Source organism: Acomys minous (genome assembly GCF_964271855.1).
Source record: "Acomys minous genome assembly, chromosome: 12".
NCBI classification, from domain to species: domain Eukaryota; kingdom Metazoa; phylum Chordata; class Mammalia; order Rodentia; family Muridae; genus Acomys; species Acomys minous.
Window position 1 is genome coordinate 84,992,244 of NC_140493.1, and position 12,012 is coordinate 85,004,255.

The window sequence follows — 12,012 nt, forward strand, 5'->3', positions numbered from 1 at the left end:
CCTGCCTTCAAAATCCCAAGTTTCTTATCCTCAGTTCCAAAGAACCACTAAAGTTCTTTAGAATCGTGCCTTTGCCACCCATCCTGGAAATACTCTGAAACTCTTACGTCTCCTTCATTGCTGCAACTGCTGTAACTGCAGCCTTTGCTATGGGCACCACTCTGTTGCTGTTACCTGCCCAGCCTACTCAACTATCAATGAAGAGCAAGAACAAGTAAGAAAGAAACACTGAGAAACACATTCACCACGTGCTTCATGTTTCAACATCAGGGAACAGCATAAGAAGATATATCCTAGGCAAGTCTGAAAAGGAACTGAACAGCCTACTCATTAGCAAGAAGCGTCTTTAGCTAGGGCGTTAGTACCAGTCACCCAGCCACAGAACAGTCACTTACGTACATGAAAGGCTATGTTTACATCAGTCTCATACCTTCTGCTGGGCCACTTGCATCATCCCCTCTGCCCTGAGTGAGATGAGCTCCAGGTTAATCAGCATCACTTAGAGTTCCCCAGAAAGATGTGTCCTACTCTGGGTGCCATTTCGCAAGGCTGGCAGAGGTTTACTGCAGTGATCATGGATCATGCACATCTGGATCATGCACATCTGCAGCTGTGTCCTGAGTCGCTGGAATATCTTCAGAGTAAAGTAAACAGCCCAGTTCAAGGATGGCAGTCATCCATTTTCCAATAAACACGTTGTATGACTGATTATTTGCCATGGAAACATAAAGAAAGGGGGCTGTCAAATCTCTCAAACAATTGCAATCATTCACAAAAAGCATTAAAAGAGTGTTGACAATAAAGATTTAGCTAAAGATCAAAATAGAATTAACGACTCTAATAGGATTTAACAGTGTTTACTACTAGTATCTGACAGTGTTTAGCAGAGATTACCTCCTGCCCCAGTGCTTCAGGAAAAGTGGAGTCCCTCTGATCATTACGTAGGGCAGTGGGAGGACGAGCGACTACCCTTTCTCCAGTGTCTTATAAAGAAAGTTACTAATCCCATGAGAAGTCCCTCTACTTGTGATGTGATTTCATTTGACTGTAATCACCTACAAAGGTGGTGCCTATTATTTGACCTTGTCCCCTGGAGGGAGAGACCTGGTGGCACTCAGAGGAAGGATAGCAGGCTACCAAGAAGAGACTTGATATCCTAAGAGCATATACAGGAGGAGAAAGTCCCCCTCAGGCACAGTCATAGGGGAGGGGAATAAGGGGAAAATGGGAAGGAGAGAAGAATGGGAGGATACAAGGGATGGGATAACCACTGAGATCTAAGAAGAATAAATAAATAAATAAATTTTTAAAAAAAAGAGCCTGTCTTCAAATAATACCATATTAAAGCTTTAACACATGAGTTTTGGATTATGTTTTAAATCAAGATTCAGAAAGTACAAAATATCTCATCGATAATTAGAAAAAAATATAGACAAAACCCAAGATTTGACAACTCAGAGATTCTGGGATGTACATATTAAGTAAATCCAGGACATTATACACGCTGAGATCAAGGAACACATAAGAAGAGACAAAAGGCATCTATTCAAACAGATGTCTCATGAAGAGTTTTAGTTGGTAGGTAAAAAAATTTAAAAAAGACCATCCCCATCAAAGTAATTTGAGACACAAATTTATGAACTTAAATACTTTATCAAGTTTCTAGAAGAACATCTTTTTTTGTTTGTTTTGTTTTCGAGACATGATTTTTCTTGTAGTCTTGGGTGTCCTAGACTGGCTTTGTAGACCAGACTGGCCTTGAATTCACAGAGATTCACCTGCCTCTGCCTCTTAAGTGCTGAGATGAAAGGTATGCATCACCAAACCTGGCTTAGAAGAACATCTTGATGACATTAGGTTACTGGAAATTTCTTGAGTCATGAACTAAGCACTAGGAGGCTTTCTAACCACAACTAGAAACTGTGATTTTTCCAATGGGCTGTGTAAAAAGGGCAGTTACATAAAATGCATCTGGTAATAAATATTTGGGGTTAACATGTAATAATTTTTAAGAGTTAATTTTAAAACTAAAAAAAAAAAAAGATCAGATTCTTGGCAAAAGAAGAAATGAATGCTCAAGATCATAGAAAATAACACCAGGTTAGCAGTAAATAGTGAAATCAAAGCAAATCCATTGAGATACTACTTTAAACTCATGAATGCCCAAGAAAAATATTGACAACATCAAATGACAGAAAAACGTAAAGGTCCTAGAATTATTCCAAGATGGTGAAAGTGCAGAATGCTGCCACAGTTTGGAAAAGATTTAACAGAGTCCCTAACATTTAAACATTTTAATAAATTACAGTTCTATATAGGGCAGTTCAATAATTCCGTGCATTTCCTCAGGAGAGATGTCAAGCTGTATTCCCCTAGAAAACTTGCCTTATCAGAATTGTAGGAGACTTATGTGCACTGGGTGAAATATGAACAAACCGTATTCAAAAGGAGAAGAAAGAAATAAACAAATCATGATAGACTGATACAATATAATAATCACTCAACAATGAAAGGAAAGGCTACTCATACAATTAATAAAAGAGTTACTTTTTTGTTCTAGTGTGTAGATCTGGAATTCCTTCAAATGTCCATGTGTTAAAGGCTTAGCCCTCAATTTGGGAGATTAGAGAGGTCATAGAATCATTAAGAAGTGGCCCTACCAGAGACTTCATGTCATTCTGGGCACACCACTAAGGTCTATAGCAGGGCCCTGTTCCTTTCATTTTGTTTTCTGTTACGCTGGTTGTTGTTACTGGGGTGATTTGTTGTTACTACTACAAATCTATCCCCATGATGAGCTGCCATTGAACAGGACCAGAAGCAATGAGCCTCTAGACCACAGGCCGACCCTTCCAAAACTATGAGTCAAACCAAATCTTTCCTTTCTGCATTGGATCATCTTGGGTATTCCACTAAAATAAAGGAACGCTGATAAACACAATCTTATAGAAACCACAGTTTTAAGCGAACATTCTTACATGGAAGCTCAGTCCACTGGTGAGAAGACGCAGAATCAGGAGAAGAAGGCAGTGATGGATATATTAGTTATTTGTAATCAAGTACCCAGAAGAGATGACTTAATGGAGTCAAGATTTATTCTGCTCAGGCTCTTAGGGCTTTCAGGGGTAGACGAGGAAATGATGGGACCATTCACATCATGGTGGGTGGGAAGAGCAGAAAGGGATATAGGAAGGATCCAAAAAGCAAAACTTCCCTCAAGGTCACCCATCTCGCCCCTTTTAATTTCCTACGTATAATGGTACCACACACAACTCTAAAGATAAATTCATTCTGAGATCTTGCGATTCAGCTACTTCTCAGAAGCTCACTGGCTGGAACTCAAGAGTCCGATACGTGAACCTGAGAGGGACATTTGGTATTCAAGCCGTAAGAATGAGAGATACCAAATTATTCAGTGTTATGGTCAGGCATGAGTAGCAGCTCAAGCAAAGGAGCATCAATCATTGTTTTTAGGAATATGCAAACATTCGAAACTATGATTGATGTGATGGAAAGATGAGATGTGAGTTTGTAAAAAGCTTAGTGAGGTCTTTCCTGAATATAAGCGTATTTTATTATGGATAAGTGGAATAGAAAGTATCAGACATGTTCCAGATATGCTAATGTAAACCCATAATCCAACCTAAGCAGGAAGCTGAGGCAAGCTGATAAAGTGTTTGGGGCCAGCCTGGCCTACATGGTGAATGAAAAGCCTGCCCGGCTGTGTAACAACAGCCTGTGTCAAAGAAAATGTTTCAGGCGTGAAGAAAAAAATGAGCAAAACCTAGAAAGCCATGGTAAGAACCTTGAATTTACATACACAGAGCTGAAAGTCTCAGTTCTCTGCCAATATTCTCCTGGCTCTATGAGCTTTAAGAAACATATGCAGAAAGCTTTGGAGATCGGTTTGTTTTAAATCGTTTCATACAACACACACTGAGATGAGGCCCAGAAAACCCTGCAGAGGTTGGAGGAGAAAGGATGTTAAAAACCAAAAGGTTAAGAAATGGGTTATATTTATGGTTGTAAGCCTAGCCTTTAATGGCTGAGCCATCTCTGGAGGCCAGCCTGGTCTACAAAGTGAGTCCAGGACAGCTAAGGCTACACAGAGAAACCCTGTCTTGAAAAAAAAAATAAAGAAATGGGTTATAAACTGCCATCTTCTGGGCAGGACACAGCTATTATACTCATAAGCTGCTGCAGAAGTCTGCACTGGGTCAGTTAAAAAAATATTGACCTTGTCGGTAGCCAGGCACGGATAGAGAAAGGGGCTCTCAGGGGCCCTCCCCCTCACTGTGAAACTCTTTTCTACTGATAGACCTAGAGAGAAGTCATTGACTTCGTTTATGTACCCACTGGTAACCCCATCAGGCGTCAGTGAGTGGCTCCAGTCCAGTGGTCACGTAGATGAAGATAGTCAAACTAAACGGGTCACAAAACAAAACCCAAAGTCAGGAATCTAGCAACGCGACTGGTAGGAAGGGGAGAAGAACAAGAGCGATGGCACAGAGGTTCAGCAAGGTGGAAGACAGACTCTCAGGATGCAGTATATAAATGCGTAAAGTTACTAAAGAAATGATGTAATTAATAAAAATAACCATACAAAAACAAATACTAAGCCGCTGTTCTGCAATGTCTCTAAGGGATGCTGCTCAAAGGGAAATAAAAGATTATTCTGTAACATCCACTAAGTTGTCTGACGGGTTTTGGAAGACTCCAAAATTATTTTACAGACAAATTTAATATTTAAAATATTAAAATATTAGGTAGGCTAAGAAACGAGGTCATTGTCATGATAGCCAGTGTTGGACTGAGGGTAGTATCAAGACACAACGTACGTGAAAGGCATAAATTCGAGCCTTACTAATGAATACATAAGTTGCCGTATTAATATAGAAACACATGAAGGTTCTGATCTAAGTACTGAAACTTTCACTCTCATTTGAATTCTCAAGAGCAGCTGACTGACAAAAAGCTAAAAGCCAGGAGCAAAGGGATAAATGACTCCAAACCCTTAGGGTTATTTTTCTCAAAAGTCTACCCTACCTAGATAGCTAGGTGCTTCCTCCTTAAGCTTTCTGAGGAAATGGTTTCCTTTGGTGCAATGTGACCTACACTATCATTTGCTTTCCAGGTAGAAAAGAAAAATATATCTTATGCCAACAACACTGATGCGCGCAGAGAAGTCGAGGCCCAAGTCCTGGCCTCACTACTTACAGAAAGTATCCAGAAAGATGGTGACTTTCCTTACCTTAGCTGCTCATGAGATCACGGGGAGAAGCAGAGTGCCGCCTCTGACAATGAAGTCTGATGCTCCGGCTACACCGACACTTCTGGGACAAAGAAACTCAGTAAGTACTTATTGTTATAAGTAAGCGGTTGTAATCATTTTTGCTTAGCACCTACTATTTGGGATAAGTTATTATGTGTTGCTTATCACAATAGTTATTACTTAAAGTTTTACCTAAATTAATAATATTTTGTTTAATCTAACCACTCTCCATTATGCTCAGATCAACAAATGTAATCAATGAATGACCAAACACACACATATTTTAAAAGCAAAAAGGAAAGAAAGCAAAATTATCAAGTTCCTTGGCTGTTTTCAGAGCAAATCAACACCTTTCACAACAAACCCAGAGGATATAATTAAATGGTTTGTAAATGACAAATAGAGGGACATGAAATGAAAACAGGGACATTTTGTGTGGTGGAAGAGAAAACATCTCATGCAAAATGGTCCTGATTGACCAAGAGAGATAATGGAACAGAGAAACCTTTTTTTTTAAAAAAAAAAAACAAGATCGATACACTGATGGAAGTAAGGGAACACACAGCCTATTTTGACATCAGAAAAAAACCTGTGTGACAGGCCTAGAAAACACATCATGACTTGTCAAAGGAAAAGACTGTCCTCATCCAGACATCCAACACAATGGCTTCCCTAAAAGGCAGAGTAAAATGTCCTAAGCAAGCATCCAAATGCTGATAAGAGCTTTAAGTCGTCCAAGCTAAAAAGAAGAGTGAAGGCACAAAAGCATATGGCGGTGTGGGAGGTTGGGCGACACCACGTTGGCTAGCTTTGGCTGCTGACCTGGCCTGTAAATCCACGTGTTTTGTCTGTTTGTCAACCAGTTGTTGCAAACCACCTGGCTGACTCAGCAGCAATTGCAGGCACACACACACACATGGTTTTCCTAAACTCTAAGAATATTCTATTTATCGCTCTCAGATGTCGCTGGACTTGAATATTTGAAACATTTGGTATTGAAGAATATTTTCCTTAAGTTAAGGGTAAGAGATCAAGATACGTTGCTTGCACTGTCTTTATCATGTTGCACAGTTGGGTGAGGAGGACCCTCTATTTAAGAGCAAAGAAAGGGGGGTAAAGATTAATGAGCCAAAGCTAATTAAAGTAGTAACTGCATCTGGGGATGTGCCTGAGGTAGGAAGGTAACTGTCCTAGAGGCTAAAAATACCATGGCTTGATAGGATAATCTTATACCAATGAGAAGTAAGTAGAACAATAAAATGCCAAACATATTAAAATTCACTCTGTTTATTAGAAAAATAAATTGTATTCTGGAGCTCAATAAAAACCTAATTGTGCTTGATTTTGGCTGGACTTCACCATTGTTGCAGCTATAGTTATTTCTTAATTGGTCTCTAGGGTCCAGGGATCTCTTTACAGCCTAGGGTATCCGGGATCCTAAATATCCTGGAGCAGTAATTGGGTACAGAGTTTTTAGCAAATAATTCGAAAATGTACAGAACACTAATGAAACCTGTGTTTTTATTCGAGATCAGATTGTTCAAACTAATTAAGACGTCAGGTTTCTTTGCTTTGGGGGTAGAATTATATGTATGTTGTATGAGGAAAGTGGCTACTTCAGATCTCTGTGTACTGTGCCTTCTATTTATAAAGAAGAGAGAGAGCGATGTTAGGTACTCCCCATAGGGTGCAGATTGGTAGCTAATATTTTTCTAAACCAGGGACCCATTCATGATTGGAAAACAAAGAGAGTAGTGCTTATAAGCAAAAGTATTTCTAAAATTCCTTAACCTGGTTCCCTTTGTTTGTGGCTCAGATCCTTCCAGCCACTTGCAACCCTTTTGGATCTCTCTCACTCTATAAAAACTTTACCTTGCACTATTCACATTAAGAGAGATTCAATAAAGGATGGTTAAATAGTGAGTATTTCTGATTAAGGAAATGTTGAGACAATTGCTCTGTTCTTAAGTAATAAGTAGATTTTTTTTTTTGTCCTAAGTTGTGTGACCTGCTTTGCTTGTATCCAGCAAGGCACGTCATAGTTCACTGGTACAGACTGTGCCTTACCAGAGTTTGAAGAGGTCTATAAAGCCCAGAAAATGGAGTAACAAAGCTTCCAAGCGCAGTCACTTCTTGAAGTTGGAGGAAAGTTGCCACTGTTTTTCTTTAAGATGTAAGCTGAGTAAAGTTCTAAATTATATATTACCTCCTGTTTCCTTGAGCTGCTTTTTGAGCACACTCATCAAAAATTCCTCTCTTCAAAAATCAAAACAAATAAACAAACATAAACAGAACAAAATGAAATCACAGTAAGACAAAAAACAACAACAACAACAAAACAAATGAACACACACTCTCTCTCTCTCTCTCTCTCTTTATTTCCCTCTCTCTCTATTTCCCTCTCTCTTTGTGATGGTCAACTACTCCTAATGGGAGGGACGGCCTGGATTGTGGTTGATTTATACCTACTGATACTTGATTGGAGAAAACTGATTTCCACTTTCCCAGGAGATACTAATTACAAATAGCTTCTTGGGATTTTCTTGGGAAGAGAGGGGAAAGTGAAAGGTCCTGTTGTGCTCCTTCCTTGCTGTCATTTTGGCATCTTGGCATAATAGGAGAGGCATTCTCTCCTCTTTGCCCTTCCTTTTGTGAGTTTGTAGGGTTTTTTTTTCTGTTGGTTTTGTTTTTTGTATTATTTTATTTTATCTTCAGCTACATTTCCAGCTTTGTGGGAAGCCTTATCATCAAGCGAATTGGCTAGCAATGTTACCAACAAGACAGATCCTTGAGTCATGAATTCTCATGTGGTTGTCAGCACTGTTATGGTCAAGAAGGCTGTCTTTTCAAAGTATGGTGAAATTTGTCACCCCTCTCCAGTAGAGTCTGTGTGACAAAAATAACACGGGTCTGAGACTAAGACTCTCGAAAAATGGAGAGTCTCCTGGGCTGGGGTCATATTCCTGGCAGCAGAAAAACTGCAGTTTCAAAACTCTCATGGCTGGGAGCTATTTCCTACCCTCTATTCTATTTCTTAAAACTTCATTTCTTAAGTTTCACTCTCAGGTCAGGACTTTATTTTCAGGTATGGATGTTGCTATGAAACGTTGCTAACACGGGACTGCAGCCAGGGACCATTCAAGCTTAAAGTTCTTCATCAAGCTGGTCTTCTCCGCTTATCAAAAAAACATAGCTGAGCCATGAGTAGCCATTTGGGACTATCTTGTGACATTGACCAAAAAACAGAGTGCTTCAAAAACCTATCTTGATTCCCGTAACCTCAGCACCAGGTGCTGGGCAACATAATTAGCAAGAGGGCGCTGACCTTTGAAGAGGAATGCATCCGTACTGATAGCAAGCCAATTACTTAAGATCGATGCCGTCTTTTACTGTGCATTTAAAATTATAATTCAAATTATGACAAAACTATCTGCACCTGTAGCATGTATGCTTGATTGCTCACTGATCCCTTCGAACCTACTCCACGGAAACTGTAACTACAACATAGCCCCACAACATAGGCGCCCCACCCTGCTTTTGAAAAAACGGAAACTATAACTGCAACATAGCCCCACAACGGAGGCCCCCCCTTCTTTTGAAAAAAATGTATAAAATCCTAGACTGCTTGCTTGAAAAATACACTCAGATGGAAACTCAAACTTGAGTCGCCTCTGTTTGTCAACGCCTTATCTCGTGTATACCGACTCTCCAAGAACTCCCGTCCCCAAGGACCATTCCCCAACTGAGCTGGTCTGTGTCAGAAATTGTTAGGTTGTCCTGGGCATAAGGAATTTGCCTTGGTCCTGTATGTTAATAAAAGAAATGCCTGGGCTGCTATAGCTGGAGAGGATGGCAGAGTGATTGCTGGCTAGGTTTTAGATATTGCGCTGGCTGCAGAGCCAAAAGTGAATCAGGGAAAAGCAGGTGTGAAATGGTCTGCAGCAGAGATGTTCGGTTCCTCATTTGACTTGGACTATGACTTTCAACTGGATTATTATGACAGATGCACAGTTACCCAGTGCGTGTTCCTCCTCCTCCTCCTCCTCCTCTTCCTCCTCCCTCTTCCTCCTCTTCCTGCTATTGCTCCAGCTGTGGTGCCTTCTAAACACCAGCGTGTGTCAGGAAACGCCTCATAAAGGGGCAAAAGTGGACTCAATTCGAAGAGTGGGCAACAGGGATCTTCTTTCAAGTCTAGAATATTGAAAGATCCTTCAGGTCATTAGGAAGAAGCTGACTCGAGTAAAATTAAAAGTGGATTCCCTGGTGGAAAGCCTGGAAAGCAATGAAAAAGAACAAAGCAAACACGCAGACTTGTCCTTCCCATCCCCAGTAGAGATGAAGAAAAAAAAGTCTGAAGAGCAGAGCAGCGCCTCTGTGAAGAAGGATGCGACTGATGTGAAGATGGAGGCTGAGGCAGGTGCAGCTGACTCCGCTGAGGAAGGTGACCTGCTGGGTGATGACGAAAGATAAGGGTGGGTGGGTGACCGGCTTCAGGTGAGCAAGGATGATGAGGAAGAGGCTGAGGAAGGAGAGGATGACAGAGACAGCACCAAATGGGGAGGATGTCTCTTAAGCAAACAGTGGAGTTTATAAATCTTATCCCATTCTTCATTTACCTGGGAGCTTGTGAGAGATCAAAGTAACACCGGGTCCGCCCCTCCCCCCCCTCAGTATCTTGAGCACATTCTCACCTCTCACTGGTCTCCTTCTCCTATTCCTTCCTGTGTTACAGTTAACTTATTTGTATGGCCAAAGAAGTCAGTAACGGTTACACTCAAGGCATCCCTCCACATTCCTGTGTCCATTAATTCGTAATTACCCTGCGCCTACTTCCATTTTCACTTCCTTTGATGCTCCTTAGTCTTTCTGTTCTGTCTTACCCTATACCCTATACCCTGAGAGCAGCTGAGCGTTAGGCGTGTGTGTTTTCCCTCACAGGAATGAGGCTGTTCAACAAGAATGTAACCATGTGTGCTTTTGTATCTGAGAGTTGGCATGTCAAATGCACCTTACAAGAAATAGTCTTAATATTTGTTTTCTAAAGTTAATCGCATGGGTTATTTTTGCGAACACCCTATTGTTTGGGATCTTTTTCTCAAAATAAACAATTTCTTATTTAAACCAGGAATTTGAAGGGGGAAAAAAAAAACAAATAGCTTCTTGATTTTCTTTTTAAATTGTTTTGATTTTATTTTTTTTTGTGTGTGTGTGTGTGTATGTGTGTGTGTATGTGTGTGTAAGAGAGAGAGAGAGAGAGAGAGAAAGAGAGAGAGAGAGAGAGAGAGAGAGAGAGAGAGAGAGAGAGAATTAAAAAAAAAAAGATTTATTTGTTATGTATACAGTGTTCTGCCTGCCTGCAGGCCAGAAGAGGGCACCAGATTTCATTGTAGATGGCTGTAAGCCACCACGTGGTTGCTGGGAATTGAACTCAGGACCTTTAGAAGTACAGGCAGTACTCTTAACCTCTGAGCCATCTCTCCAGCCCAAGAGCCAATTTTTTAGAGGCACAATCTCTGTTATGTTGACCATGCTCTAGTGAAAGGCAGTACAACTCAAGAGTATTTAACTGAAACAAGTTGCACTCGGTGGGTTGTGGGGAGAGGGCATGTTATTGTGTGGGTAGGGATGACAGGGGAGTGGATCTGGGATGATTTCAAGAACGGGTGTGACTGAGATCAAAACACACTAAACTAAATTACTAAAGAACTAATAAAAAGAAATTCTCATCACTGAAACAAAATGCTTAAACTTACACTTTCCCTTTCTATCAATGCCATCATCAGAGGAACAGTGGGAAAAAACAGAGGGAAAAAAAAAACCTAAAAACAAACGAACAAAAAAACCAGTTTATATCACTAGCTTTAATGAAAAATTTAAAAAGGCAATATCAACAATTGCATGATAAAAGGGAGAAGAGCTTATAAAATAATTTCATAACATCCAAACCTATTTCAAGATGTATCATCCTTGGTTTTTCTTCAGGAGACAAGCTCAGGCTAACATTGCTAGGACCTATGGCATCTGGGTCTGAAATGTGTGTCATGTGACTTCCTCTAGTTCAGGACTCCTAATCAGAAGGGTTCAGTATGTAGATGATTAGGAGGTAGTCACTAATTCAGCTTCCGTTATTCAATTAAGCTCATCTAACAGGTCACTGAGATTAACATTCTGCCCGCTTCATAGTTTCCTGTCAAATGTCCTGTTCCCAGCTCTTCTAAATTACTCCATGCTATTCAGCTTCCTATTGGTTCCTCTGCTCATCTGCCAGATCCCATCCCCCACCTCCCCCCAGCCCCCCAACCCCCCACTCCACCCCAACTCCTGGGCAACAATGCACCTCTAAGTTCACACTAACACTTTTCTGTGTTATTGACCCTTTCCTCACATCATGTGTTCTCCAAGGGAGGGAGAGTTTTGTTCTGTTTTAACTGATATCCTCCTCGGTGCTTCTACTTTGAGGAGGAAAAATAATTCCAAAAGGGTGCCTCAACTCAAAACTCGACAGCTCAGCTTTGGCTCAAATTACAATCTTTTGCAGCTAGTACTAAATTTGTAAAACTCATTTCTCCAATCGTCAAAGCATAGAGCCCCAGGTGGTCCCCAGTGGAAAGAAACTGGGCCAGCAAGTGAGAAGCTAAGAATGCCTCTATCTTCTTCACATCTTCCTGCTAAACCTGTGCCTCAGAATTCTGTTGAACAGAAAAACTAATATATATCCTGCTAGCTCTCCAACTCTGCAG

General features: G+C 40.6%; 1 pseudogene across 1 annotated transcript; it reads left to right on the forward strand.

Annotated features, from left to right (window-relative positions):
* The first annotated feature begins 8,204 nt into the window (after positions 1-8,204).
* On the forward strand, positions 8,205-9,845 carry LOC311578391 (heterogeneous nuclear ribonucleoprotein C-like; annotated as a pseudogene). The gene is made up of 2 exons: positions 8,205-8,357; positions 9,061-9,845. The product of its transcript is annotated as a heterogeneous nuclear ribonucleoprotein C-like (transcript).
* The last annotated feature ends 2,167 nt before the right edge of the window (positions 9,846-12,012 follow it).